Raw genomic sequence first — 27,024 nt, forward strand, 5'->3', positions numbered from 1 at the left:
CCTTGCAATCCAAGGGACTCCCAAGAGTCTTCTCCAACACCGCAGATCAAAAGCATCAATTCTTCAGTGATCAGCTTTCTGTATGGTCCAACTCTCATATGTATACATGACTACTGGAAAAACCATAGCTTTGACTATATGGACCTTTGTCAGTAAAGAAATGTCTCCGCTTTTTAACGTGCTGTCTAGGTTCGTCATAGCTTTTCCTTTCAAGAAGCAACCGTCTTTTAATTTTCATGGCTGCAGTCACTGTCCACAGTGATTTTGGAGACCAACAAAATAAAGTCTGTCACTGTTTCCATTGTTTCCCCATTTGTCTGTCATGAAGTGATGGGACCAGATACCATGATCTTCATGTTCTGAATGTTGAATTTTAAGCCAGCTTTACACTCTCCTCTTTCACCTTCATCAAGAGGCCCTTTAGTTCCTCTTCACTTTCTGCCATAAGGGTGGTGTCATCTGCATATCTGAATTTATTGATATTTCTCCCGGCAATCTTGATTCCAGCTTGTGCTTCTTCCAGCCCAGCATTTCACATGATGTACTCTGCATATAAGTTAAATAATCAGGGTGACAATATGCAGCCTTGATGTACTCATTTCCCAATTTGGAACCAGTCTGTTGTTCCATGTCCAGTTCTAACTGTTGCTTCCTTATCTGCATACAGATTTCTAAGGAGGCAGGTCAGGTGGTCTGGTATTCCCATCTCTTTACGAATTTTCTACAACGCCTTTGATCAACACAGTCAAAGGAGTTAGCATAGTCAATGAAGAAGAAGTAGGTGTGTTTCTGGAATTCTCTTGCATTTTCTATGATCCAACAGATGTTGGCTATTTGATCTCTGGTTCCTCTGCCTTTTCTAAACCCAGCTTGAACATCTGGAAGTTCTGGGTTCACATACTGTTGAAGCTTAGCTTGGAGAATTTTGAGAATTACTTTGCTAGTGTGTGAGATGAGTGCAATTGTGCAGTAGTTCGAACATTCTTTGGCATTGCCTTTCTTTGGGATTGGAATGAAAACCGACCTTTTCCAGTCCTGTGGCCACTGCTCAGTTTTCCAAATTTGCTGGCATATTGAGTGCAGCACTTTCACATCATCATCTTTCAGGATTTGAAATAGCTCAGCTGGAATTCCATCACCTCCACTAGCTTTGTTCATAGTGATGCTTCCTAAGGCCCACTTGACTTTACATTCCAGGATGTCTGGCTCTAGGTGAGTGGTCACACCATCATGGTTATCTGGGTCATGAAGATCTTTTTTGTACAGTTCTTCTGTATATTCATGCCACCTCTTCTTAATATCTTCTGCTTCTGTTAGGTCCCTACCGTTTCTGTCCTTTATTGTGCCCATCTTTGCATGAAATGTTCCCTTGGTAGCTCTAATTTTCTTGAAGAGATCTCTAGTCTTTCCCATTTTATTGTTTTCCTCTACTTCTTTGCATTGATCACTGAGGAAGCCTTTCTTATCTCTCCTTGATATTCTTTGGAACTCTGCATTCAAATGGGTAATCTTTCCTTTTCTACTTTGCCTTTCATTTCTCTTCTTTTCTCAGCTATTTGTAATGCCTCCTCAGGCAACCATTTTGCCTTTTTGCATTTCTTTTTCTTGAGGATGGTTTTGATCACCACCTCCTGTACAATGTCACGAACCTCTGTCCTTAGTTCTTAAGGCACTCTGTCTGTCAGATCTAATCCCCTGAATCTATTTGTCACTTCCACTGTATAATCATAAGGGATTTGATTTAGATCATACCTGAATGGTCTAGTGGTTTTCCCTACTTTCTTCAATTTCAATCTGAATTTTGCAATAAGGAGTTCATGATCTGAGCCACAGTCAGCTCCCGGTCTTGTTTTTGCTAACTATATAGAGCTTCTCCATCTTTGGCCACAAAGAATATAATCAATCTGATTTCAGTATTGACCATCTGGTGATGTCCATGTGTATGGTTATCTCTTGTGTTGTTGGAAGAGGGCGTTTGCTATGACCAGTGCGTTCCCTTGGCAAGACTGTTAGCCTTTTTTCTGATTCATTTTGTACTCCAAGACCAAACTTGCCTGTTACTCCAGGTATCTTCTGACTTCCTACTTTTGCATTCCAGTCCCCCATGAGGAAAAGAACATCTTTTTTTAGTGCTAGTTCTAGAAGGTCTTGTAGGTCTTCACAGAGCCATTCAACTTCAGCTTCTTTGACATTAATAAAAAGAGGAGAGGAAATTGAAATTCAAAGATGAAGCTGTATGTCGAAAGTGATAAAATTCCTATGCGGGAGAACCAGAACCCAGCGCACATGGGCCTGTTTCTGTCCTCTCTCTCCTGCCAGGCCATCCAGTCTCCATGGGAGGAACTGAGGCCCAGAAGAGTGAAATGCCTTCTCCTCCTCATATAACTGATTCATATCCAATCTAGGACTAAAGCCTAGGACTTTATTCCCAATGTGTTCTTCGGTGCAGCAACTCAGATCAAAAACCAGCCCCACAGCTAGTATTTGTGGTAGGCTTGCACTGTTGGCCACTGTGGAAACTTGTTTAGATACATCTTCCATTGATAATATGTCCACTACCCCTGGCTGTTTGTCATCCTTGCTCACATAAAAGAAATTTATCTTTTTATTTCCCAAACATGTAAATAAACAATCTACAAATACTAAATCATTCATTCCTCAGCACAACCCAAGAGGACAGGTGCCATTATTATTCTCATCTTACAGATGAGGAAAGAGGCACAAAGAAAATGAGTGACTTACCCTCACTTACACAGCTAACGGGGGGCAGAGCTGAAGCCCCCACCACCTGGCTGCTCATCTGTGAGTGTACTCCCTGCTGTTGTATAAATGGGATCCCATATTCCTTTATTTTTTTTTAATTTATTTAATTTTAATCTTTTTAACTTGAGGGGGGTAGGTGTATTGCCAATTAACTATGCAATCTGCATTTCTTTAAGTGAAATATTATAAGGACCAGAGAGTGTGAAGCTGGAGAGAACTCAGTTCAAATCTCGGGTCTACCCCTTACTGGATTGTGATTTGTTGTGAATGATTGAACCTCTTCAGGCCTCATTCTTCCATGTATAACATGGGACTAATGCACATCTTGTAGGGTCATAGTAAGGAAATTGAGGGGCTTCCCTGGGGGCTCAGATGGTAAAGAATCCGCCTGCAATGCAGGAGACCCAGTTTTGATCCCTGGGTTGGGAAGATTCCCTGGAGAAGGGACTGGCTGCCCACTCCAGTATTCTTGCCTGGAGAATTCCATGGACAGAGGAGCCTGGTGGGCTACAGTCCATGGGGTCACAAAGAGTCTAATACTACTGCCACTAGCAAGGAAATGAGAGAAGCTGCTCATTGAGAAGTGGTTACACATTTGTGATGCTGGAGCTTCGCTTTGCTGATCCATTTCCGTAAACCTGCACTAAGATACGTGAGCTCTCTCAGCAGACCACAGGTTGGCATCTCTTCCCACAAATGCTCTTTTTTTTTTTTTTAATATTTTATTTATTCGGTTGCTTCGGGTCTTAGTTGCAGCATCTTCCATTGTGGTGTGGGCTTCTCTAGTTGTGATTCATGGGCTTAGTTGCTCTGCAGCATGTGGGATCTCAGTTCCCTGACCAAGAGTTGAACCGCTGTCCCCTGCATTGCACGGCTGATTCCCAGCCACTGGACCACCAGGGAAACCCCCCTCGAACGTTCTTTACATGTCTGAAAATCAATTATTTAGAGAGGTGCTAAATAAATCAATTATTTAGAGAGGTACCGGAGAGGGTGGGGGCACAGTGAAGAAACGCCACAGGTAACCCTGAGAACTTTAGCTGGGACTCTAGGCTTGCATACAGTGGTTGGCAGTTCCCAAACCCTGCTTAACCCGGACCCATCTTGCTTAGAAAGCAGCTAACGGACTAGCGTTTAAGAGTGAAAGTTTGAATAGACCCAGAAAGTTTGAATAAAAGTCAGAGTGATGGTGATATGATGAAAAAAAAAAAAAAAAAAAAAGAGTGAAAGTTTGGAGTCAGGTCCCAGTACTGCAGTGTATTAGATCCAATCTACTTGATTTTCCATGCCTGAGTTCCTCCTTATATCAAGTGCCAATGGTTGCAGTTCCCCCGTGGGATTACGGTGAAGATTAAATGAGATGGTCCTTGGGCAGCACTTAGCACAGTGCCTGCTGCTTAATTGAGAACTCGGGAGGCTCCAGGAGTTGGTGATGGGCAGGGAAGCCTGGTGTGCTGCAATCCATAGGGTCGCAAAGAATTGGACGTGACTGAGCAACTGAACTGAACTGAAACTGTTCAGATTATTGTCACTATTACTGTCCTTCAAGCAAAGACCTTAGAGGATGTTCACCTCCCTCACTCTCCCTACCTGCCTCGTTTCCTTCCTTCCTCCCACCCACACATACACTAACACACCCGAAGTGGCTTCTTACATTATTATAGTACTAACCGTTTTCAGTAATCACAGATAAATACCAGTTTTTTCCAGCTTGATGTATTTCCAGCATTTGAGTTTAAGCAAGCTCTGGGAGTTGGTAATGGACTGAGAAGCCTGGCATGCTGCAGTCTTTGGGGTTGCGGAGTCGGACACCATTGAGCAACTGAACCGATATTTCCAGAAAATTACTTGGCATCTGATTGATGTTCCCATATCTCTTAGGTACCAAGACGTTTGAAAGAAACTGGGTTGACTGCCCTGCTTCCTAATTTATTAGCTCCTGTTTCCTAAAACAGTCTTTCCTAGTGGCTCAGATAGTTAAGAGTCTGCCTGCAATATGGGAGATCTGGGTTCAATCCCTGGGTTCAGAATATTCCCTGGAGAAGGGAATGGTAACCCATTCCAATATTCTTGCTTGGAAAATTCCATGGATGGAGGAACCCGGTGGGCCCCAATCCGTGGAATCACAGAGCTGGGACATGACTGAGTATGTTTCTTAAAACAACGAATTTCGCTTATCGATAAATACAAATATGAAATTATTTTTTAAGCAGGACAGTAACCTTTATTCATTGCTCCTTGAGTTTTCTGAGGTTTAAACAATAGATGTCATATGTTTAAATAGGATTTTGGTATGTTTGTTGTTTTTGTTTTTTTTTTTCTTTTTCCCTCCGTGATGGGGTCAAAAAGCAAATTCAGGCATAGACAGGTGTGAGGAGACCTAAATGTCTTCTTTCCCCAGGGCCTTACTTTGCAGTGCCCTTATATACATAGGCATTCTGGCCTGTTACCCTCCTTATCTGGTTTTTCCAGTAGTCATGTATGAATATAAGAGTTGGACTATAAAGAAAGCTGAGTCCCGAAGAATTGATGCTTTTGAACTGTGGTGTTGGAGAAGACTCTTGAGAGTCCCTTGGACTGCAAGGAGATCCAACCAGTTCATCCTAAAGGAGATCAGTCCTGGGTGTTCATTGGAAGGACTGATGCTGAAGCTGAAGCTCCAATACTTTGACCACCTGATGTGAAGAACTGACTTATTGGAAAAGACCCTGATGCTAGGAGAGATTGAATGCGGGAGGAGAAGGGGACAACAGAGGATGAGATGGTTGGATGGCCTCACTGACATAAGTTTGAGTAAACTCTAGGAATTGGTGAAGGACAGGGAAGCCTGTTGTGCTGCAGTCCATGGGGTCACAAGGGTCGGATACAACTGAGCAACTGAGCTGAACTGAACCCTGTTTATCTAATCCAACTATTATCTAGGTTTCATTCTCATTCTGTTGCCTTAGGCCTTGTTAGCAACAAATAAGAAAAAATACCTGCATCTGCTATATAGAAACATTTGTACATAGGTACAGTTTTATGGTTTGTTAACAAAAGTGTGTTGCATTTTGTGTTATTTAGCTGTGGTTTGACACTGTTTTGCCAACCTAGCTGACATTGTCAAGAAGAACCTTGCTTCTCCTTCAGGTACTAAGTACAATACATACTAAATCTTGATGCTACAAATCCAGGATTTAATTACTAGACAGCATTTTGTTTTCTCACAGCTTCCTCCACTCCTTCCCTACTTCAGATTCCAGAAAGTAGCTTCAGTGGTAACACTCTACACAGAGACAGTATTGTTAGGGAATCCTATGTGGCTGTGAATTTTGCACTAAGCAATCAGAGCTTTGTTCTTTCTAATTAATAAATATACAGCTTGTGTCTTACTCTTCCAATATAAATATATATAAAACACCAGTATTGTTGCATACCACCATCAAGAGTGTTTATCATATCTATGTATCAAATGTCATGTTTAATATTTTTCTTTAAATCTGTTTTTAAGCTAACTCACTTTTTAGTCTTTTCTCAAACGATATCATCAGTAAAACCACTGGTGTGATGTTTATTTATTTATTTATTTTTGGTGTGATGTTTAATTCTATTTTTTCTAAGCATTAAAGTAAGTACTAGCCATTATTATTAAAGAACAGATGCATGTGTACCACCAAAAATTATTGCACGTTGCAAAGAGTGGAAAATAGCACTCTTTAATGTAGAGAACAGTCAAAATGGTATAGTTTGCTAGTAATTTCATTGTAACAACTTTATAATAAATACTTTTTCTTAGGTGGTGTGTGTCACTTTATACACACTGTTCTGCACCAATGTTCTTCAGTTTCTTTGGCCTCTACCTACCATTTAAGGCTCTAAAGTGTATTCCTCTTTTAAGATAAGAATCATCTTATCTCTTAGAGTAAATTATGAGAATGAAAGCTCTGAGTACGGTGCCTGGCACAAAGTTAGGGCTGTTAGTTCCTCTCTGATCTGTGTGGGTGTTTTCTTCCTAGCTGACTTGATCAGATCCTAGGCATCAAAGAATTCCTGAATTCGTTGAGTATAGAATATACTGGTTTGCCTCCAGTAGATGCCCAACACATTATTTATCAAATGATTAAAAAGGTAGTGGTAGAATAGTCAGGGAAATAAACAGAAATGCGTCATGAGGATAAGACATTTCTTGATGTTGGCTTATTAATGCATATTATTGTAGATGAGTCTTAGTGATGTCCTGTGCTGTGCTTAGTCAGTCAGTCAGTCAGTCATGTCTGACTCCCTACGATTTCATGGACTGTAGCCCTCTAGGCTCCTCTGTCCTCGGGGATTCTCCAGGCAAGAATACTGGAGTGGGTTACCAGCCCGCCTCCAGGGGATCTTCCCATCCCAGGGACTGAACCCTGGTCTTCCACATTGCAGGTGGATTCTTTACCAGCTGAGCTACCTTGGACCACCTTTATTCAAGTCATCTCTGAAAAGGGGTTGGAGAATCTGTCTCTGGCCAGTTCCCCTTCATTCATACCACCCCTAAGTGGAGAAGGAGAAAGAACTGAAATTCAGTCTCAGGACTTTGGGGGTTTTGATTCCTGAACTGTCATTGGTCTCATCACTGCCTGAAAGAGCAGAGCAGTTTTCCTAAAGGTCGTTTTCCCCATGGTTGGAAACTCAGACACTGAAGGGCCAGCCCAGGACAGCATAGCCTTGGGTGAAGCTGAGCTCTACCTCGAGGTCTGCAGCCATGTGAGAATGTGGTGTCTCATAAAATCTGGATTTTATGTGAAAACTCCCAATATCTAGATGTTGGCTCTGTTGCTGGTTTTGTTTTTAAATAATCCTTTGTGAGCCAAATTAAACAGGTCTGCTGCCAGCTCCAGCCCTCCAGATGCCAGTATGAGACTTCTGACTTAGATTTTGCTTCCTTGATTGATAGCAGAATTTGTCCATAGATAAACAGTATTTTCTTTTTTCAGCAACTTATTCTCCTGTCAAACAAGCTAGTTTAACTATTACGAACTCTTGAGAATGCTGGAGTCAAAGAATGATTTGTAACTTTGGTGGTCAGTTTCTGTGGGGGAATCCCAGCTCCTCCAAAACATGGGAATAAACCCTAAAATCTAGACTCCAATCTTTTCCCTCTTTGCAAACAAAGGAAGCAGATGCCGGCAGTTAACAGCACAGGTAACCTGGTAAGAACTTCAGTTAGAATACGGTGAACTCTCGTCCAGGGTCAGTGCCTTTTTGTAAGGCAATAAGGAACAGCTTGGAAAGAAAGTCCATGTTGGCTGCACGTATCAGTGACCTTATACAAGAAGGTAGTGGCCTTGAAATCCAGGTGTGCAGTCAGTCAGAATAGCCAGGAACTCTTAACTTGTTTGTTCTTCCAAAAGGCCAGAGAAGCTTTAAAAAGCAAACCAAAAAAAAAAGCATAAGAAATGCTTTTTCAGTTCTTAGCACTAATCTTCAACTTAAGAAGTATTTCTCTGTCTCCTTTCCCCAGTGTGTATTTTATAAAAATGAACTGAGGTCCAAATTAGATGATAAACTATTTGATTAATACAGGGCCAACTTATCCAAGTTGAAGCAGAAACAAGCAGTGGGAAGATGTATTTGGGGAGATAATTCATTTTATTTTATTCTTTTTAAGAACTTGTGGATGGAAGTATAAAACAGACAATTCCCTGTTTATTTATCCATATTCATGAAGTACCTGTTCAGTTATATATGTGATGGACTTCTGAGTGAAGTGATGGACTTTCTTTCCTCTAGATTATTGAGCTGTCATTGTTTTGTTGCTGTGTTGTATCTGACTCTTTGTGACCCCATGGACTATAGCATGCCAGTCTCCTCTGTCCATGGGATTTCCCTGCAAGAGTGCTGTAGTGGGTTGCCATTTCCTTCTCCAGGGGATCTTCCCAACCCAGGGGATCAAACTTGTATCTCTTGGCATTGGCAAGTGGATTCTTTACCCCTGAGCCAGGGAAGCCCTTACTCTAGATTAGAGGTTGGCTAATCTGTTCTGTAAAAGGCCAGATAGTTCCATTTTAGGTTGTGTAGATCATCGATTCTCTGTCACAACTACTCAGTTCCACCATTGTGGCACAAAAGCAGCCATGGTGATGCATAAACATTAAGTGGGCATGCCTATGGTTCAATGAAACTTTATTTGCAAAAATTGTCAGCAGGCTGGTGGGCTTACAGACTATAATTTGCAGACCCCTGTTCTAGGTGACTGAGGAAGAAGTATGAGAGACATAATTATGTTTATTTACTATATTCTTTTTAACTTGGGAAATCACTTTACTTTTTAAACCATTTTTAAATTGGTGGCTCAGAAGGTAAAGCATTCGCTGGCAATGTGGGAGACCTGGGTTTGATCCCTGGGTCGGGAAGATCCCCTGGAGAAGGAAATGGCAACCCACTCCAGTATTCTTGCCTGGAGAATCCCATGCATGGAAGAGCCTGGTGCAGGTTACAGGCCATGGGGTCACAAAGAGTTGGACACAACTGAGCGACTTCACTTTCACTTTCACTTTCTTTCATAGTTGATCTACAATGTCGTATTAGTTTCAGGTACACAGCAAAGTGATTCATTTATACATATATCTATATATCTAGGGCTTCCCTGGTGGCTCAGAGGTTAAAGTGTCTGCCTGCAATGCAGGAGACCTGGGTTTGGTCCCTGGGTCGGGAAGATCCCCTGGAGAAGGAAATGGCAACCCACTCCAGTATTCTTGCCTGGAGAATCCCACAGATGGAGGAGCCTGGTGGGCTACAGTCCATGGGGTTGCAAAGAGTCTGACACGACTGAGCGACTTCACTTTCACTTTTTCTATATATCTATTCTTTTTCAGGTTCCTTTCCATTATAGATTATTACAAGATATTGACCACAGTTCCCTGTGTTATGTAGTAGGTCCTTGTTGTTTATATTTAATAGTGTGTATATGTTAATCCCAAACTCCTTATTTATCCCTCCCCTACCCACTATCCCCTTTGGTAACCATATATTTGTTTTCTATGTCTATGAGTTTATTTCTGTTTTGTGAATAAATTCATTTGTATCATTTTCTTTAATTCCACGTATAAGTGATATCATATGATTTTTTTCTTTCTCTATCTGACTTCACTTAATATGATCATCTCTAAGTCCATCCATGTTGCTGCAAATGACATTATTCCATTCTTTTCTATGGGTTAAATATACTCCATTGTGTGTGTGTGTGTGACATCTTAAGTCAATGGTCTGTTGATGGACATTTAGGTTGCTTCTATGTCTTGGCTATTGTAAATACAGCTACTATGAACATAGGGGTGCATGCATCTTTTTGAATTATAACTTTATGTGGATTTATAACCAGGAGTGGAATTGCAAAAGCATATGGTAACTCTGTTTTTAATTTTTAAGGAAACTCCATACTGTTGTCCCAATTACATCCCCACCAACAGTGTAGGAGGGTTCCTTTTCCTCCACAGCCTCTCTAGCATTTATTATTTGTAGATTTTTTTTTTAATGATGACTATTCTGATTGTTGTGAGGTGGTACTGTATTGTAGTTTTGATTTGCATTTCTCTAATAATTAGTGATATTGAGAATTTTTTATGTGCTTGTTGGCCTTCAATACGTTTTCTTTGGAGAAATATCTATTAAGGTTTTCTGCCCATTTTTTATTGTGTTGTTTGTTTTTTTTTATATTAACCTGTGAGCTCTTTGTATGTTTTGGAAATTAATCCCTTATTGATTGCCTTGTTGTCATGTATTTTCTCACATTCTGTGGGTTGTCTTTTTGTTTTGTTTATGATTTTCTATGCAGAGTAAAAGCTTTTAAGTTTAATTAGGTCCTACTTTTTTATTTTTGATTTTACTTCCATTACTCTAGGAGAGAAATCTGAGAAAATACTGCTATTGATTTATTTTGAGGAAAATTCAACCTATATTTTCCTCTAGGAGTTTTATAGTATCCAGTCTTAGATTTAGGTCTTTAACCCGTTTTGAGTTTATTTTTGTATACAGTATTAGAGAGTGTTTTAATTTCATTCTTTTACATGTAGCTGTCTAGGTTTCCTAGCACCACTTATTGATAGCACTGCCTTTTCTCCATTGTATATTCTTGCTGCCTTTGGCATTGATTAGTTGACTATAAGTGTGTGTGGGTTTTTTCCTGGACTTTCTTGATCTGTATGTCTGTTTTTGTGCCAGTAACGTACTGTTTTGATCACTATAGCTTTGTAGTGTAGTCTGAAGTCAAGGAGCATATTTTCTCCACTTTTGTTCTTCTTCTACAAGATTGTTTTGGCTATTTGGGGTCTTTTTTGTTTCCATACAAATTTAAAATTTTTTGTTCTGGTTCTTTGAAAAATAACATTTATAATTTGATAGAGATGCATTGAATCTGTAGATTTCCTTGAGTAGTACGGTCATTTTAACATCATGATTCTTCCAACCCAATAACATATCTTCCCTTCTGTTCATGTCATCTTTGATTTCTTTCATCAGAGTCTTATATTTCCAGAGTACAGATCTTTTGCCTCCTTAGGTAGGTTTATTCCTAAATATTTTGTTCTTTTTGATATCATAGTGAATGGGGTTATTTCCTTAATTTCTCTCTCTGATATTTTGTTGTTAGTGTATAAAAATGCAACAGATTTATGTATTTTAATTTTATATCCAACAGCTTTACCAAATCCATTCATGAGCTCTACTAGTTTTCTGGTAGCATCTTTAGGATATTCTATGTAAAGCATTGTCACCTCTGTCCAGTGACAGCTTTACTTCTTTTCCAATTTGGGTTCCTTTTCTTTCTTTCTTTTTCTTTTTTTTTTTTCCTTTTTCTGATGGCTCTGGCTAGAACTTCCAAAATTATGTTGAATAAAAGTGGTGAGAATGGGATTCCTTGTCTTGTTCCTGATCTTATAGGAATGCTTTCATTTTTTTCACCATTGAATATGATGTTAGCTGTGGGTTTGTTATATATGTCATTTTATATATATGTGTGTGTGTGTTGTGTATGTCAAGATATTTTTACTCAGCCCACTTTCTGCAATGTTTTTATCATAAATGGATGTTGAATTTCATGAAAAGCTTTTTCTACGTCTATTGAGATGATCATATGATTTTCATTCTTCAGTTGTTAATGTGGTGTAGCACATTGATTTGCAGATATTAAAAAAATTCTTGTATTCCTGGAATAAATCCCACTTGATCATGATTTATGTTGGAATCAGTTAACATATTTAATGTACTGTTGGAGCCAGTTTGCAAGTATTTTGTTGAGGATTTTTACATCTATATTCATCAGTGATATTGGCTGTAATTTTCTTGTCTTGTGATCCTTTTTCTGGTTTTGGTATCAGAGTGCTAGTGGCCTCATACTATGAGTTCAGCAGTGTCCCTTACTCTGTAATTTTTTGGAGTAGTTTCAGAAGGATAGGTATTAACTCTTCTCTAAATATTTGGTAAAATTCATCTGTGAAGCCATCTGGTCCTGGACTTTTTGTTTGTTGGGAGTTTTTAAAATTATTGATTCAATTTCAGTACTGGTAATTCGTTTGTTTATATTTTGTTTCTTATTTGATATATCCTTAATTATTATCCTTGCTCAAGCAATAGCAAGTGTGTTCATAGTCCCAGTAGCAAATAAATTCATCTTCCCATGTTCTGACTGCTCAGTTTTTACATAGACAGTTGACCCTTGAAAACATGGGTTTGAACCACACAGGTCACTTCTACATGGATTTTTTTTTCACAGTAAGCCCTACAGTAGCACATGATCACAGTTGTGCAGGGCAGAGACCTGCTGATCTAAGGTCACTGAAGAAGTGGCCCTGCTGGAGGGACAGAGGCCTGTGGGTCTTGCTGCAACCAGACTGAGCTCTCTCTCAGCTCTCTTTGGACTGTGTGCTCCCCCACAAGACCACCCAGTCATTTGGCACCTCCCCTGAGACACCTGATCCCACAGAGGGCTGCCCAGTACAGTGAGGAGGGTCCCCACTGGCATCTGTCTGTCTCTCTGAGTTGGACTAGCACATTTCATTCCTGAGAGGATCCCCTCAGGGGCCGCAGACGGAGTTTCAGAACATGCCCAGGTGCGTCCTAGGCTGATGGCCGGGTCCTCACTGGGTGGTACCCAGCCCGAGCACAGAGCAGGGTAGCTGGCAGTAGTCCTTTCAGGCACCTCCCGTGACCACTTCCTCCTGCCAGAGGACTGTCTCTAGCCCTGACGAGAGCTGACTGTGTGTGATCAGAGAATGGGCTCTGGGGTGTGGCAAACCTGGAACCCCTTCTTTTTAATAAGGGAGAAAAAGACCAATGTGAGTGGGAGCTTGAAGGGAGACAGGACTTGCAGGATGGTTAATACTGGTCCAGCCACAGCACGGCCAGGGATTCAGAATTCCCCACCCCCCAGTCACCACCAAATCTATTTCAGGAGTTCCTGCTACTTCTTCAGGAGCTGCTAGAGTAATTCCCACGACCTCCTCACAGGACATCAGGACTCCACTAACCAGCCACAGGCCCACCCAACAAAGTCACTGAGTTAGCCAGACACACACTGCCATTTCTTGGCTTCTTATCTCACTTGTGAGACCCAAATCCTGGCCCCACCCATGCCTCACCAGTCAGCGCCCGAGAGACTGCCAACAGTCTCCGTACACGTTCTGTGCACATTTCCTTGTCTGTGGAATAGTTATGATATTATACACTTGGTAGGGTTAGTGCAAGGGCTGGAGATATGGTGAAAACAGAAGCTGGCACATAAGATACAGGTAATGATACTTAGAGTATCGATATTCTATCACTCAGTCATTCATTCAGTATGTACATACCAGGCCCTGTTCTAGGAGCTGGGCAGACAACATTGAAAAAGACAGAACTTGTCCTCATGAAGCTCAGATTCTAGCAGCAAAAGCAGACCAAACACACGTAGTCTACAATGTCATGAAGTGACCCATGTTCAGAAGAAAATCAAAGCGCGGGATAAAAGGAAAGAAAGTGACAGGTAGGATAGGGCGGTGGCTATTGCAGGCAAGCAAGGAATGCCTTTCTGAAAAGGTGATGTGAGCAGAAACCAAAAAAAAAAAAAAAAAGCAAAGCATTACCCATGGACACACCCAAGAAAAGAGCATTCCAGGCCAGGAGAACAGCAAATGTTAAGGCCCTGAGGCAGGAGCCATCTGACATGTTTATGAAAAAGCAAGTAGACTTAAGGATTGGGAGAGAATAGTGGAACAGTGGCCAGGGGCCAGATCTAGGGTCTCATAAACCATACCAAAATCTGGAATTACTCCAGGAATAATGAAAACCACCAGAGGGTTTTGAGCAAAAAGAACAATGTGATCAGATTAAATCTAGAAAGCTTCACTCCAGCTGCTGATTATAAAATTAACTGTAGGGCAGCAAAAAAGAAATAGGACAGGACAGTGGGAAAGCTCTCTCAGGCATCTGGGAGAGTAATGAGAGTGGGCTGGACTCTGCTGGGAGCGAGGAGGTGAAGAAGAAGCCACTGGGCTCAGGATGTGTTTCTGTAGATGGAGTCAGCAGAGCTTTCTCTGGGAGTAACTGCTGGGTATGAGAAGAGGAAAGGAGTCAAAGATGTTCTGGGTGTTTGGGGCCTGAGTATTTGGGTGAATGACACTGCCATTTCAGAGGCAGCGAACACTAAGAAAGGACGGGTGTAGGCAGGTGGGGGGACCTAAATCTAGACGTCACCTTATACATGTTAAGTTTGAGATGCGTCAGAGATATCCAAGTGCAAATGTTAAGCAGGCAGGTGTATATTAGAAGGCAGAGGTCCAGGGGAGGTTGAAGCTGGCCATAAATAGAGGGCGCTCTCGGGATCACGGGCAAAACTTGACAGAGACCAAAGCTCTGTGAGGACAGAGACTGTGTCTGTTTCACTGACCTCAGTGGGCTCAGCACGAGCATTCAGTATGTGTGTGATGAGTAAACTAATCTGTGGCCATTAAACTGTTGCATGATGAATATGGTTTCATGCAAAACAAAAGTACTAACTAAAAGTTTGCCTTATTATTCCAGACCAAAAATAGAAAGTATGTAGTTTCTTAAGTAATTAGCATATGATAGAATCAAAGCTTGACACTGAAAGGAATCTTTGAGGCCATTTAATGGAAAAGTTCAAAATTGTGGAGGGAGGGCATGGTAAGGGAAGTAGATGGTTTATTGCCAAGGGTAGGAGAGTGTTTAGGGACCACACAGTGACAGTAAACTGAATAAATAATGTCTTGACCATCAATGCACTACTCTTGTTCAAGTATATAAAGCTGTTGCAGTTAGTAAAATAAGAGCAACATGTTCTCCTCAACAATAACTCCAATATCCAAGTGTCTTTGCAAGGGAGAGTTTAGTGAGTGAGTGTACTTTAGGAGTCTTTGTCTTGAAATGGGTGGGAAACTCGGATCTAATCCAAGCCCTTTTGTTTTACTGATACAGAAAGGGAAGGGGAGTGGGATTGGTGACTTGCATAAGTGACACAGCTAATTAATGACTGGATAGACCCCTCGGTCTCTTTAACCTGAGCCTGAAACTCTGTTCTGACTCTCAGCACCAACTTTCTTCAGACCAGTAATTGAGGTATTGTCTTAGAACAGAACTCATTTATTTTTGGCCATGGAATTATTTTAGTGATTTATTTTGCAAGTAGTTTAATATGAGAATTATAATTAGACTTTGCTTTAGCTAATTTCAAAATCCATTTACAATTCCCTAAGCACATTCCTTTTGGCAATGCAAAAGAATAAGTAGTCGAGGAAGGGTCGCTGAAAGTAAAATGTTTAATTTGCAGGAGATAATTTACCAAGTAAGTAATTCTCATGTCGAAAAATTAAAACTTGATTTGAGTTGCAAACATCATTTTAAGGAAGCTGAGAGACCCATGGACACATCTGGACAGGACACATCTGAATATCCACAATTTTCAGTTCACATCCTGGTTCCACAACTCAATTACCCGTACAGACCATGTTGGCCAAGCTAACGCAGTCCTTCAGGCCTCAGTTTACACATCTGCAAAATGGGGAGAGAGAGATTTCCTTTCTAATGAGGACATTAGAAAGCACACTATTTGATGTCTGCACAGGCGAGGCCCTGGGGAAAGAGAGGAACCCCTCACATCTTACACATGAGGAAGCTGAGGTCTGTTAGAAGTAACCCAAAGAGACCATTGTGAGTTTAGCTGGCAGTCCCAATCCCCTAGGTTTTAACTGCGCCCCCCGACTCAGTCGCTGTCGCCTGATGTTCCTGGTTCCCAACTTCCTCCAGGCTGCATTTGCAGGAAATTGCCCAGCCACACCACCTGGACAGCTTCCCTGGTGGAGGAGAGGGTGCCCAGCGGGGGCCCGGCCCCGGGGCTGGCATCACCACAGTCTGAGCCTGTAGCCTGCCCCAGCAGGTCCCACCGAGAGGCTGCCCCGGTGGGTTCATTAATCACACATCCCCGCCACCCGGCGCAGCTGGCCCCAGCCTGAGCACGGGCTCACTCACAGTTGTTGCACAACAGGAAGCGGGCGGGCGTTCGGGGCCGAGCTGGCCCATGGAGAGCCAAGGCTCCAGGTGCCCCGGCCCTGCAGCTGAGGGCGTGCCCTCGCCTCGGCATTTGCCGTGCGGAGTAGCAGCCTCCTCCTGCAACTTGGGGTGGGTTTGGAGGGTGAGAGGTTGCTTTGGTTTTTGTCCACTGTCACGTGTTGGCAGCCATGACCAGGAGGCAGGGTGGGGCGGGGGGTGCTTTTTGTGGAGTCAGGGTTCCCCCGCAGAGTTCTCCCACAGTGGCTGCAAGCGAAATGGCAGAGGCGTGAGTCACCGCGTGAGACGGGAACAGGAAGACATCCTGTTGATGCCAAGCCATTTTCAGTTCAGTTATGAGAATTTACACACACCCCCCCCCAAGGAAAAGGAAAAATTAGCATTCAGCGTGCATCTCCCCCAGCGCAGTGGGGTCTAGCACCTGGCTCTGGCCCCTCTGAAGGATGGCCCTGGACACAGCTTGGTTTAGTGCTCAGGAAACTGGCCATGTCCTGATCTGCTGCCTCTGTGATGGGATCAGAGAACCCTCTGCCAAAGAAACTTTCTGTCTGAGGTTTCATTTGGTGTTTCATTTTTGTTTTATTTTGATTCAAGTATGTTCCCTTGTTTCTCTTCTTGGGATGGTAATGCACTCTATGGCTTTTTAGGATTTTCTTTTGTGTAAAAATTGTTCATGGTTTTCTGACAGAAACTTTTGCTTATGAAGATCAACTGAGAATTTATAATATTTGGGGGACTCTCTGCTCCTTTTCATGGAATTCTCATAATCCCCTTGTTCTTAAATTATTCATTATAGTAGTGAATAGCTCCCGTGTATTGAATGCTCAGAGGCAGGCACCCTTTTAAAAACTTCAGATACACCTTTAACCCTCACAACAGCTCCGTGAGGTAGAGGGTCTATTGTTATTCCCAGTTTGCAGATAAGGGGTACTAAGCTCTGGTTAAGCAATATCCAGAGTCACAAAGTTAGTTCAAAGTTAGTTCTGGCAAACGCCAGAACTGAAGCCCTGTTCCTAATCACGTTCCTTGCCAGCATTTACAGAAAGTATGTCAGCAGACCTTTGATCTCATGAGATGTTCCTAGGAAAACGTAACTGTGTTCAAATAACTAGGGGAAATGCTGTAAACCGCATGTCTCTTGCAGACCATAACTGCGTCTTCATGTGGAAAGACCCTGAGAAGTCCTGCGTGGAAGAAGTCTTGCTCTTGCTCGGTCTACTTTGTTTGAACTAGGGCTTTTCAAAATAGATGTGAAATGGACCCTTATCTCCTTGTATACCTGTTAAGTGGTAACACATTTTGAGATGCACCACCCTGGTATATGAAAGTATATAACCAGGTTATTGAGTGTGTGGGCTTTGGAGTCAAAATACCTGGGGTATGTACCATATCTGCTACTATGTGGGTAAGCCATATCTGCTTCCTCTGTCTCACTTTTCCCATCTATACAATGGGGAAATATAATAGCACTCTCTCACAGGGTGATAGTGAAGACTAAATTAGCCAATACATCTAGAAGACCTAGGATATCAGTAGGAAGTACTGATTCTAAATGTAGAAGAATGAATCAAAACACTTGCTACCTGTGGGGTCTGGCCAAAGCCAAAATGCTATTTCATGATGTTTAGAAAACACAACAGAGGAAGCACACCCTCCCTCTTGCCTTCAGTACTCTCTCTAGCTGCCCTAGATTCTGCCTTTCACCATCTGGTTGGTCCTGATAGCAGCTCAGAGCTGGGCTTGGGTCTCTCTCCCTTTGAGTCAAGATTAGCATGCACTCTTGCTGGGACAGAGGACAGCTATCGGTGTCAGCCACACGCTTGTGGGTGGCCCCAGCAGAATCTGCCGAGAGAGTATGCTGGTGAGAAAGGAGCTCAAGTTCCCTGGGTTTCATCAAGGCAGCTGCCCTTGCATGCTATTGGCCCCTGAATTTCCAGAAGGGGAAGATGATTGGAAAGCATTGCACTTTCACTGCATTTGCTGCTCCTCCTGTCACCTGCCACTCACCAGAGCAGCTGCTCCAAGAGGCTCTAGCGGTGGATGAGAGGACTTACAGTTCTGCAGGCTCGGATTCTGGTGCTAGTGTCTCAGCACCCAGCCAGCCTGAGCCACCTCGTGCAAAGTCCTGCAGCAGCCAGATAGCGTTTTGGTGGGGCTCCCTGCTCTTCCCCTTCCCTGCATATTCCAAAGTTGCTTGTGCATTGACTCCCCGAGAAGGATCAGAGAGAAGTCCATTGGGGAGCAGTAGAGCAATTACAGGAATTTGCTAATTTTTTAAAATGACTTGCTGTTGCCCCCGGTGATTTTTCTCTAAATTTTAAATGCCTCAAAATGAGAAATTCAGATTAGCAAAATGCACCAGTCCTCTGTATGAGCAAGGCTGGTTGTCCATGATATAGTTATTATTGAGTAAAAAGTGAAATTTGCAGAACTATATATAAATATAATTCCATTTGTTTGAAAATCTACATATATGTGTGTGATGGTTATGTTAGGAAGGGCCAGGAGAAGGTGTGCAAGGAAGTAAACAGACTGGGGACAGTAGTTACCTTTTTGGAGTAAAATTAGAAGGAAAGAATTTTAACTTTTTATCCTACTCACATGCATATAGGTTGAATTTTTCAACATATTTCTTTTGTTATTAAAAGAAGAAGAAAATAATAAAAGGGAAACACCCCCTAGCTAGCTCCAAAAATAGGGCTAGACTAAATAGTAGTGGTTAATAATGGGTGTTGTCAGCCTGGGCTGGGAGGCTTTGCAGTGAGAAGGAAGGGAACTCAGGCCAGACCAGAAAATGGGCCAGTTCCAGTCCCAGTCAGCACAGCGCCGGCTCGCTCAGCCATGCAGTGGGTGGCTTTGGAGCCTGTGCAGTTACAAGTGGCCTAAGTTTTGCTTTTCCTTTCCCACGCCTTCCCTCCGGTAAGCCACCCAGGCTGCCGGGGTCCTCGGGGATTCAGCTCCCCCTGTACTGCCCTTGGCCATGAGAAAGCACTTTAATCATGAGCATGGGGGCCTCCCCAAGCTCAAACACAAGTGGGCCCTGACTGCCAGGAGGGCCGTTGTTATCACTGGGTCACCTCTGCAGAGTCCTCCTTCCCTGAGAAAGCTCCTGCCCCAAAGCTTGGATCCCTGCTCGGCAGGGGGGGGGGGGGCGGGTGGAGAGATTCGAGAGTGTGAGGCGGAGTAGGGAGAGCCTTGTCTCAAATTCAGGAACTGGGGTCCTTTCCCAATTCTGAGGGGTCTTGGACAAATCAAATTTCCTTTTGCCTTAGTTTTCTCAGATGCTAGCCTTACAAAGTAGTTTAATTACAGGGCAGTTGGAGGTGTGATAGTAGAGATGAAAGAGCTTCAAAAGGTAAAAGGTGACTTTTTTTCTTTCTTTAAGGTGGCTATTTGAAAGAAAAACTGGCCTTTGGATATTAGTAGTAGAGTGCTGTGCTGGGAAGCGGGGGTGGGGCAGGGTACTGGTGCTCAGTGCCTGAACTGATTTCTCTCCCAACACAGCGTTCACTTTCTGCATTGATTTGAAAGCAGAGCCCCTTCCTTTGCAGCATTCAAAGTACTTGCAGTCCTAGGAATCCCCTTTGTAGATAAGAAACATGAGGACCTGAGAGGTTGAATTTGTTGTTATTGTTCAAGCACTCAGTTGTGTCCAGCTCTGCGACCCCATGGACCGCAGCACACCAGGCTTCCCTGTCCTTCACCATCTCTTGGAGTTTGCTCACAGAATGATCTGTCTCTTTTTCCCACCTTCCCAGATCCCACCAGAAGTCAGGGAACAGGGTCCAAAGTGAGGCTGGACTCTCAGACGCCACGTTCTAAGCATTTAACCGAACCCTCCTCATGCAACAGTCCCTTATTGTGAGGGTAGCTGTAACTGGTTGTCAGCATCTGTTGAAGAATGACTTGGAGTGGAACTCTACTCCTCACAGATACTTCCTGTAGGGTTTACTGGTTTTCCCTCCAGATGTCAGTCACGCAGTGTGATGAACATCTGGGTAGAGATATCAGATTGTCCGGTTGAATGGCACACCTGAACTTGTCCAGCTCATTTATGCTACGCCCTGTGGGCTTTTTCTGCCTCACCTTCCCACTCTTTCCTCATTCACTCAGAAACTAAAGCGATGTTGCACCTTCATTTGTTAAGTAAATATTTATTGAGTGCCACCATGCGTAAGACAGCACACCAGCACTAAAACCGTGTCTGTCTTTCACTGGCTTAAGTTCAGAGGGGGTGGGGACCGCCGCGAGATAAGCACACAGATAACCCCATTACAAAACCAGAGGCCGTTCAGTGCCCAAAAGGTGCAACGACGTGTTTCAGACCCTCAAAAGAGGAACAACTCTTCTCCATCTGACGGACCCAGGAGAGACCTATCTGATCATATCATTCCCTGCTTAAAATTTTTCGGTGGTTCTCAGTTGCCTCCAGCATGAAATCCCAACTCCGGAGCCTGGCAGCCTACCCTTTGACTCTCTCCCACACCCCTTCCAGCTCTTCTTCGTGGTGTCTTTGCTCTGGTGAACCCAACTGCTACCTGCCTTTCCCTGCACAGCACCAGGGCTTTCATAGCCTTGGCCCTTCGGTTTGGAATGCCCTACCCTCCCAGCTCCCACGCCTGCAGTACGGTGTCACCTCCCCCTTGAAGCCTGCCCAGATTTCCCCTAGCCAGAAGGAATCACTCCGTCTTCTGAACTCCCTTTTTGCTGCCCTCTCTGTCTCTCCTGATGCAGCTTTTCTGCTTTAGGTTATTTGTGAACGCACTAGTTTTCCCTCTGCTGGATGGAAAGCTCCTTGAGGGTTTGTTTATTTGTACATGCTCAACACTTCCCAAAGCATCAGAGCAGCTCCCCAATAAACAGCTAGCCTACCCCCCGATAAACAGCTGTGAGAGGGAGGGTTGGGGGTAGCTTTTGATTGGAGGATCAGTAGAGACTTGGGGGTAGAAGTAACCCGACAGAACCTGGAAACAGGGGTGACATCTCAAAGGGGGTTGAGGAAGTCAGAGTTCAAGTCCAGGGACCTTTCGAAGGGCTGCAAGTTAGGTGATTTTTCTCCACCTCTTTTTGGTGGTGGTTCCCCTTTGATTAATGCTATGGACCTTCTCCCTGAAAAATGTAAATACCCACTGTTTCACAGGGGGCATTGGACTTTTGAGGGAATAAGAATCCCCAAAGAAAAAAACTAGTTGAAGACTGGAAAGGTAGATTACATCCATACTGTGAAGGGTTTCAGGGCCACAATGAAAATGCATTTACTTCAGCAGTTAAATTGGGAGCAGTTGATTTTTCTTTTTTTTTTTTTTTTTACTTTCTTTTGAACTATAATATCTTACAGCTACTGAGCCAAATCATAACGATTTTTTCCTCAAGTTAACCACACACAGTAACCAGCTCTTGGAAAAGTCCCCGGTGTCCCCTTTACCACCTTCCCCTTTAGGAGTGACCACTAGCCTGATATCTAACAGCATAGATTAGTTTCACCTGTTTTTGTGCTTAGTGACCTCATAAGGTAGGTCCTTCTTTTTATTCTTTGTGTCTGGCTTCTTTCAAATTGCAACCCACTCCAATATTCTTGCCTGGAAAATCCCATGGTAGAGGAGCCTGGAGGGCTACAGTCCAAAGGGTCACAAAGACTGGGGTTCAACTGAGCATGTACACACGTGTACACACACACACAGGTTTCTTTCACTCAACATTATATTTGTGAGATTCATCCATGTTTTTGCATGCATCTGAAGCTTGTTCATGGTCATTTGCTATGGAATATTCCTCTGAGTGAGTTGTTGTTCTCCTGCTTGGGTCGTTTGGGCAGTTTCCATTTGGGGGCGGCTATGAACATTCTAATGCATTCTTTTGGTAGATATGTGTACACAGTTCTGTTAGGTACACACCTTGGACTGGGATGGCAATATGTAAATATTCTTCCCAAGTGAATAGTGCCATATTTTGTATTTCCCCCATCCAGTTGATGATTCTGAGGGGCATCCTAAGATTAGAGCAGAATTTTAGGAAGATTTATCTGGCTGTGGTATCTTTGATGGCTCAGAGCAGTGGTTTCAAGTTGTGTTTTGTTTCTAAGAGCCCTGGGAATCTGCAGAGTCCCCTTAGGGGCTGCCACCTAGCAGAGAGAAGGGAGACTTGAGTTAGTAGTCGTGCTCTGAGCTCCTCATCCACAGCCGTCTTCCAGCAGAGCAGGTGTGCTCCTGTCTGTTTAATTAGCTTTTACCATTATCTAGAATTACTAGTCTATGGCCAGCAGTCTCACAAGTTGACAGCTGTTGGGGCAGAGCTCAGGGAAACCAAAAAAAGCAAAGCGGTTTTAGTCATCTCCAAACCCATGTCAAGAAAGGTCCTGATCCAGAGGCTGACGATAGGGACACCATAGAGGAAGGTGCAGATAGGAAAATAGAACCTGTAGGACAGGTCACCCCTTTGAATGTCAGGAAGCAGGGGGCTAGTTTCAGAAACAGAATTGAAATTTTGAGTCCTAGTAACTGCAGTTAAAAAAAAAAAGAAAAGAAAAATGGAGAAGGGGGTGGCAGATGATGAGATGGTTGGATAACATCACCAACTCGATGGACATGAATTTGAGCAAATTCCAGGAGATAGTGAAGGACAGGGAAGCCTGGCGTGCTGCAGTCCACGGCGTCACAAAGAGTTGGACACGGTTTAGTGACCGAATAACAACGAACGGTAAAGGTTGCTTTATTAGCAGAGAAGTTGTGAAGCCAAGCCCAGAGAAGGGCCCCCCTACTGGGGAGAGGAAGGGGAACCCAACTTCTAACAAATTTAAGGAGCAGGCAAGCTGTGTGGATGTGGGGTCCTGCACACAGTTCCGGGACCAGACACAGATAGAAGAGTCTTCTGCAAGCCCTTGGAAGGACATGGAATGAGGGAGGACAGAGAGAGGAAAAGTAAGTACAGCAGCAAATCTTCAAGGACAACTGAGCTTGGAGGACTCAGAAAGATGTCAGCCCGGGAGACAGAGCGGGACAGTCAGAAGCATAAAGACGTGCCCAGGGGAGGGCCAGGGCTCAGAGACCGAGTCAGAGTCAGGAGGGCAGGACAGTCCAGCAGTGTCCGTGCCAAAAAATGTACTCATTCCAAGAGTTCTTCAGCTTTATCTGGAATCATGGCATTCCACGGAAGTGCCTTCTTAACCATCAGTAGTGTTCAGGGTCCTAAGTGTATTATTGTGCTGTTATCTCTGAAAACTTGCAGCTGCGTGCTTTTGCACATGGTAACTCAACCAGAAATTTCAGTTCGCTCTGCTAGCCTTTCCCAGAACATTCTGGGTAAAAGAGAGCTTACTGTATTTGTGAGCATGGCTTTATTTTAAAACATCCATGAACAGTATTTTCTCTCCCCTATGCTTGCTTGCTTTAGAACCCACTTGGTGAGGGAAGCTCCCTCCCCCACCCTCCCCTATTTGGACTGGCCCCCACTTAGAGAAGTGCTGGGGCTTCAGAAGCAGCCCTGTGCTGCCCTCAGCCCCCTCCCATGTGCATAATTCTCTCAGGATACTAGATTCAGTGTCTTGATCAGTATGACAACATAAAAGTATTAAGCACTTAAACCAGTGATCTGAGTAGTTCTGAAGAGCAGGACAGAGAGACCACTCAGAGAGAAGCAAAGAAAAGGTGCAGAGCACGTATGTTGTTGTCCTTTGTGAAGGATGAGGAAGCTGAGACCTAGAGAGAGGAAGTGACATGCCGAGGCCACCAGCTTGGCAGAGAAATCAGCCAGTCCCGGGTGTTTGTGCTGAGCAGTCCTGTTGTGTCCCAGTCCCTTTGCTCTTTCACCCGCGTGTGCCTGCAGATCACCCAGACCTTCTTCAGAATGTACTTTTCCTAGGACTTATCCTGAAATTCTGATTCTGGAGGTTAGGGGTGCATTGAAAGAACCGCCCAGGTGATTCCGAAAGCAAACCCGTTAGAAACCCAACTTCTAGACCCTTTGTGGTTTCTGTGCTTCACTCCATGCTGCCTCTTAAGGGCAGGTATAATCTGCTTCTAAGAAAATGTCATTAAACGGGTTGTGTTTCAGAGAGGAAAGACCAATACTTTCCTCTATTTAAGAAGTATATGGAATTATTAAAACTGAAAGTTACACTAATAGTAAGAGGGGAAGCAGCCGTTAGGCTACTAAGAAATAGGAGTTTTGCAAGGCAGAAGATTCTTATACTTTTCCAGTTATCTGCAAAAATCTATTACTTATTACTCACATAAATTTGCATGTTAAATTCAAGAGGTTCACACAAGTCCATGAATAGAAATTAAAATTAAGAATTGCCCTCTCTGATATAGATGGTATATGAGAAAGCATTTCATAAATTTCAATCTTGGTGGCATTATGATTACCCCAGACCTACCACATTAGAAATAGAATACCAGATTTCAACACTAGGTCAAGGCAGAAATGACATAACAAACATACAGCAGCTTCTACATGTGACACGTAGCTATATTTCCCTAGAATTTAACTGGGGATGGTTTTCATTTATAAGCGAAGGCATGAACATCCCACAACCATGGGATTACTGCCTTTGTTCATTTATAAATGTTGACACTGACAGGTAATGGCTGTTTGTAAGACTTGGATGTGTTTATTTACTCAGTCTATTAAAACCAGTCTCACAATTTCTACATGTAAGTAAACATGTGTCATTTATTTTTACTTATATTATGCATAAAATTGTTCCAAAGAATCTCCTGAACTTCTGAAAATACCCCAAGGACAAACTTTGATAGAATCTACTTCAACCTTCTGAAACTCATATTTGGTTCCGGACCACTAAATGCTGATTTCTTGTGATCGGTCTCAGAAATTTATTCCCTGGACTCATTAAGTGTTAGAAAAGTTTAACTTTACAGTTAAATGCATGAGTAAATAAAAGGCACTAATGTCATTGTATTGGTATTAATATTTGCTGGAAAGTGTGTGTGACTCCCAGCGCCACTCATAACATGAATCGTCCTTGGGAAGCAGCCTGCTCTGCTCCACTGTAAGCAGCTGACCTGCACACGCAATGGAGCCATCTGGAGGAATTTCCTTCTTTCTAGCGCTTGCAGCATCAGAATTGTACTTTCTTATGTTTGCCCTCGATACAAGGGGAAAAGTGCCAGCGAGGCCAGAGGCCAGATAAGGAGCTGATTTTGAAACCAATGGTACCAGGTAGCCTAAAACCAACCTCTGTGTCACCCTCACTCATAACTACAGGAAAGAGGAAAGTATACACACTAGTGATCACTTCGGAAAGTCAAATAGAGCTGAGCTCAGGACACAAAAGGAATTGTGTAAAATATTATACTTGAGATGTTTGTCATGGTTCCTAACTGATACAGAATCAGGCCTAATACCGTGAGTTTCTCTGACTTAGCCTCTTCATTCGGAGATAACATATCTAGGAAGTAATATCTGAAGAAATTTTTTTTTAATGTGACATGATTCCCATTTGTCTCAGAAATTCTGACTTTTTATTTTTATACATTGAGTTCAGGCCCTTATCATCACTCACCTAAAATACAGCCACAGATCCCTTGTCAATTTTATTGGATAAAGTATTTATTGAATTCCTGTTCTGTGTCCAGCCCGAGGAATATATCCTCCCTTCTGTTTTCTGAGTTATGAAGAGGAAAAAATTGCAAAGCCATCACTTCCTGCCAAGGCCATCCATGTGTCCCATAACAAACCAAATCAGTATGTATTTATTTTATGTGCACAGCATATGGAAGAAGTAAAGAACTGTGTAATACAGGGTGGCTGCCTGAAGGGCCAACCGTCAGACTGAGAATTAAAGAAGGCCTCTGGTGGGTGCAGTAGATGCAAATATCTGTGAGAAGTATGATGACCATAGTTGTAAAGCCAGCTCTTGGGACCTGTGGTCTGGTAAGTTACTAGCACACTAAGAGGAGCAGAATATTTGACATAGTTCTGGCCTGGAAAATCTGGGACTGAAAGTAGCCATAGAAATTCTTTTTCAGGGTTTACAGGCAGCATCCTTTCCCACTGCATTCCATTTGATGATCTTGTTTTGTGAAATTCTTGCCTTTAAGAGAACAAACCTTAACAAGCAAGCTCTTGGTAGTAACATGCTGTGTATTTAAATGTGTCATCTTTCCAGTGGTTTTAACTATCATTCTGTCACGATTTATCTTTTGCTTGATTCAGCCCTCTTTTTCAAAAGTTCTCTATCTCATTGTAAGAAAAAGTTTAATGGATTTGAATTAATTCGTGTTTTTAAGGAATTTTATATCACCTTTAAGATGAACGGAGATATTCTGAAATTTTACAAAAGTAATTGAGCTGCAGTAAAAGTGTACCTTTTGGGGGCCAATTTATTTAAATTGCATTGATGTTGCTAATAAGGTTTGGACCTTAAACGACTTGACTTCGTTTCCTAGTCCATGTTTTCCCTCAAGTAACATTTTTTGGAAAAGGAGAGAATCAACAGGTTTGCTTTGAAAGAGTTCTAATCCTTTTACATAGAGAATAACTACAAGAAGCTTCCTCAGGGACCCCTTGTATCTTCAGTTCTTTCCCTTTGAAAATATGTACACTTTCAGGTCCCATGAGGTTCAAAACAAACAAGTAAGTACTTTACCTGTGAGGGCCAGCATGGAACGTTCATCTTGCTGGTTACTCCAGGAGTTTGATAGACACTGTTTTTTCCAAAGCCGTAATCAGGTCCAGACATGTTTGATTGGACGTTGGCATGTTCCCTGCCTATAGTTTCAGGGGAGA

General features: G+C 42.8%; 1 protein-coding gene across 7 annotated transcripts in view; it reads left to right on the forward strand.

Annotated features, from left to right (window-relative positions):
• Positions 1-27,024, forward strand: part of GNG12 (G protein subunit gamma 12) — a 132,878-nt gene that overhangs the window by 83,596 nt on the left and 22,258 nt on the right. The gene's annotated exons all lie outside the window — the stretch shown is intronic.

This window comes from Muntiacus reevesi, chromosome 1 (genome assembly GCF_963930625.1).
Source record: "Muntiacus reevesi chromosome 1, mMunRee1.1, whole genome shotgun sequence".
Taxonomy (NCBI): Eukaryota; Metazoa; Chordata; class Mammalia; order Artiodactyla; family Cervidae; genus Muntiacus; species Muntiacus reevesi.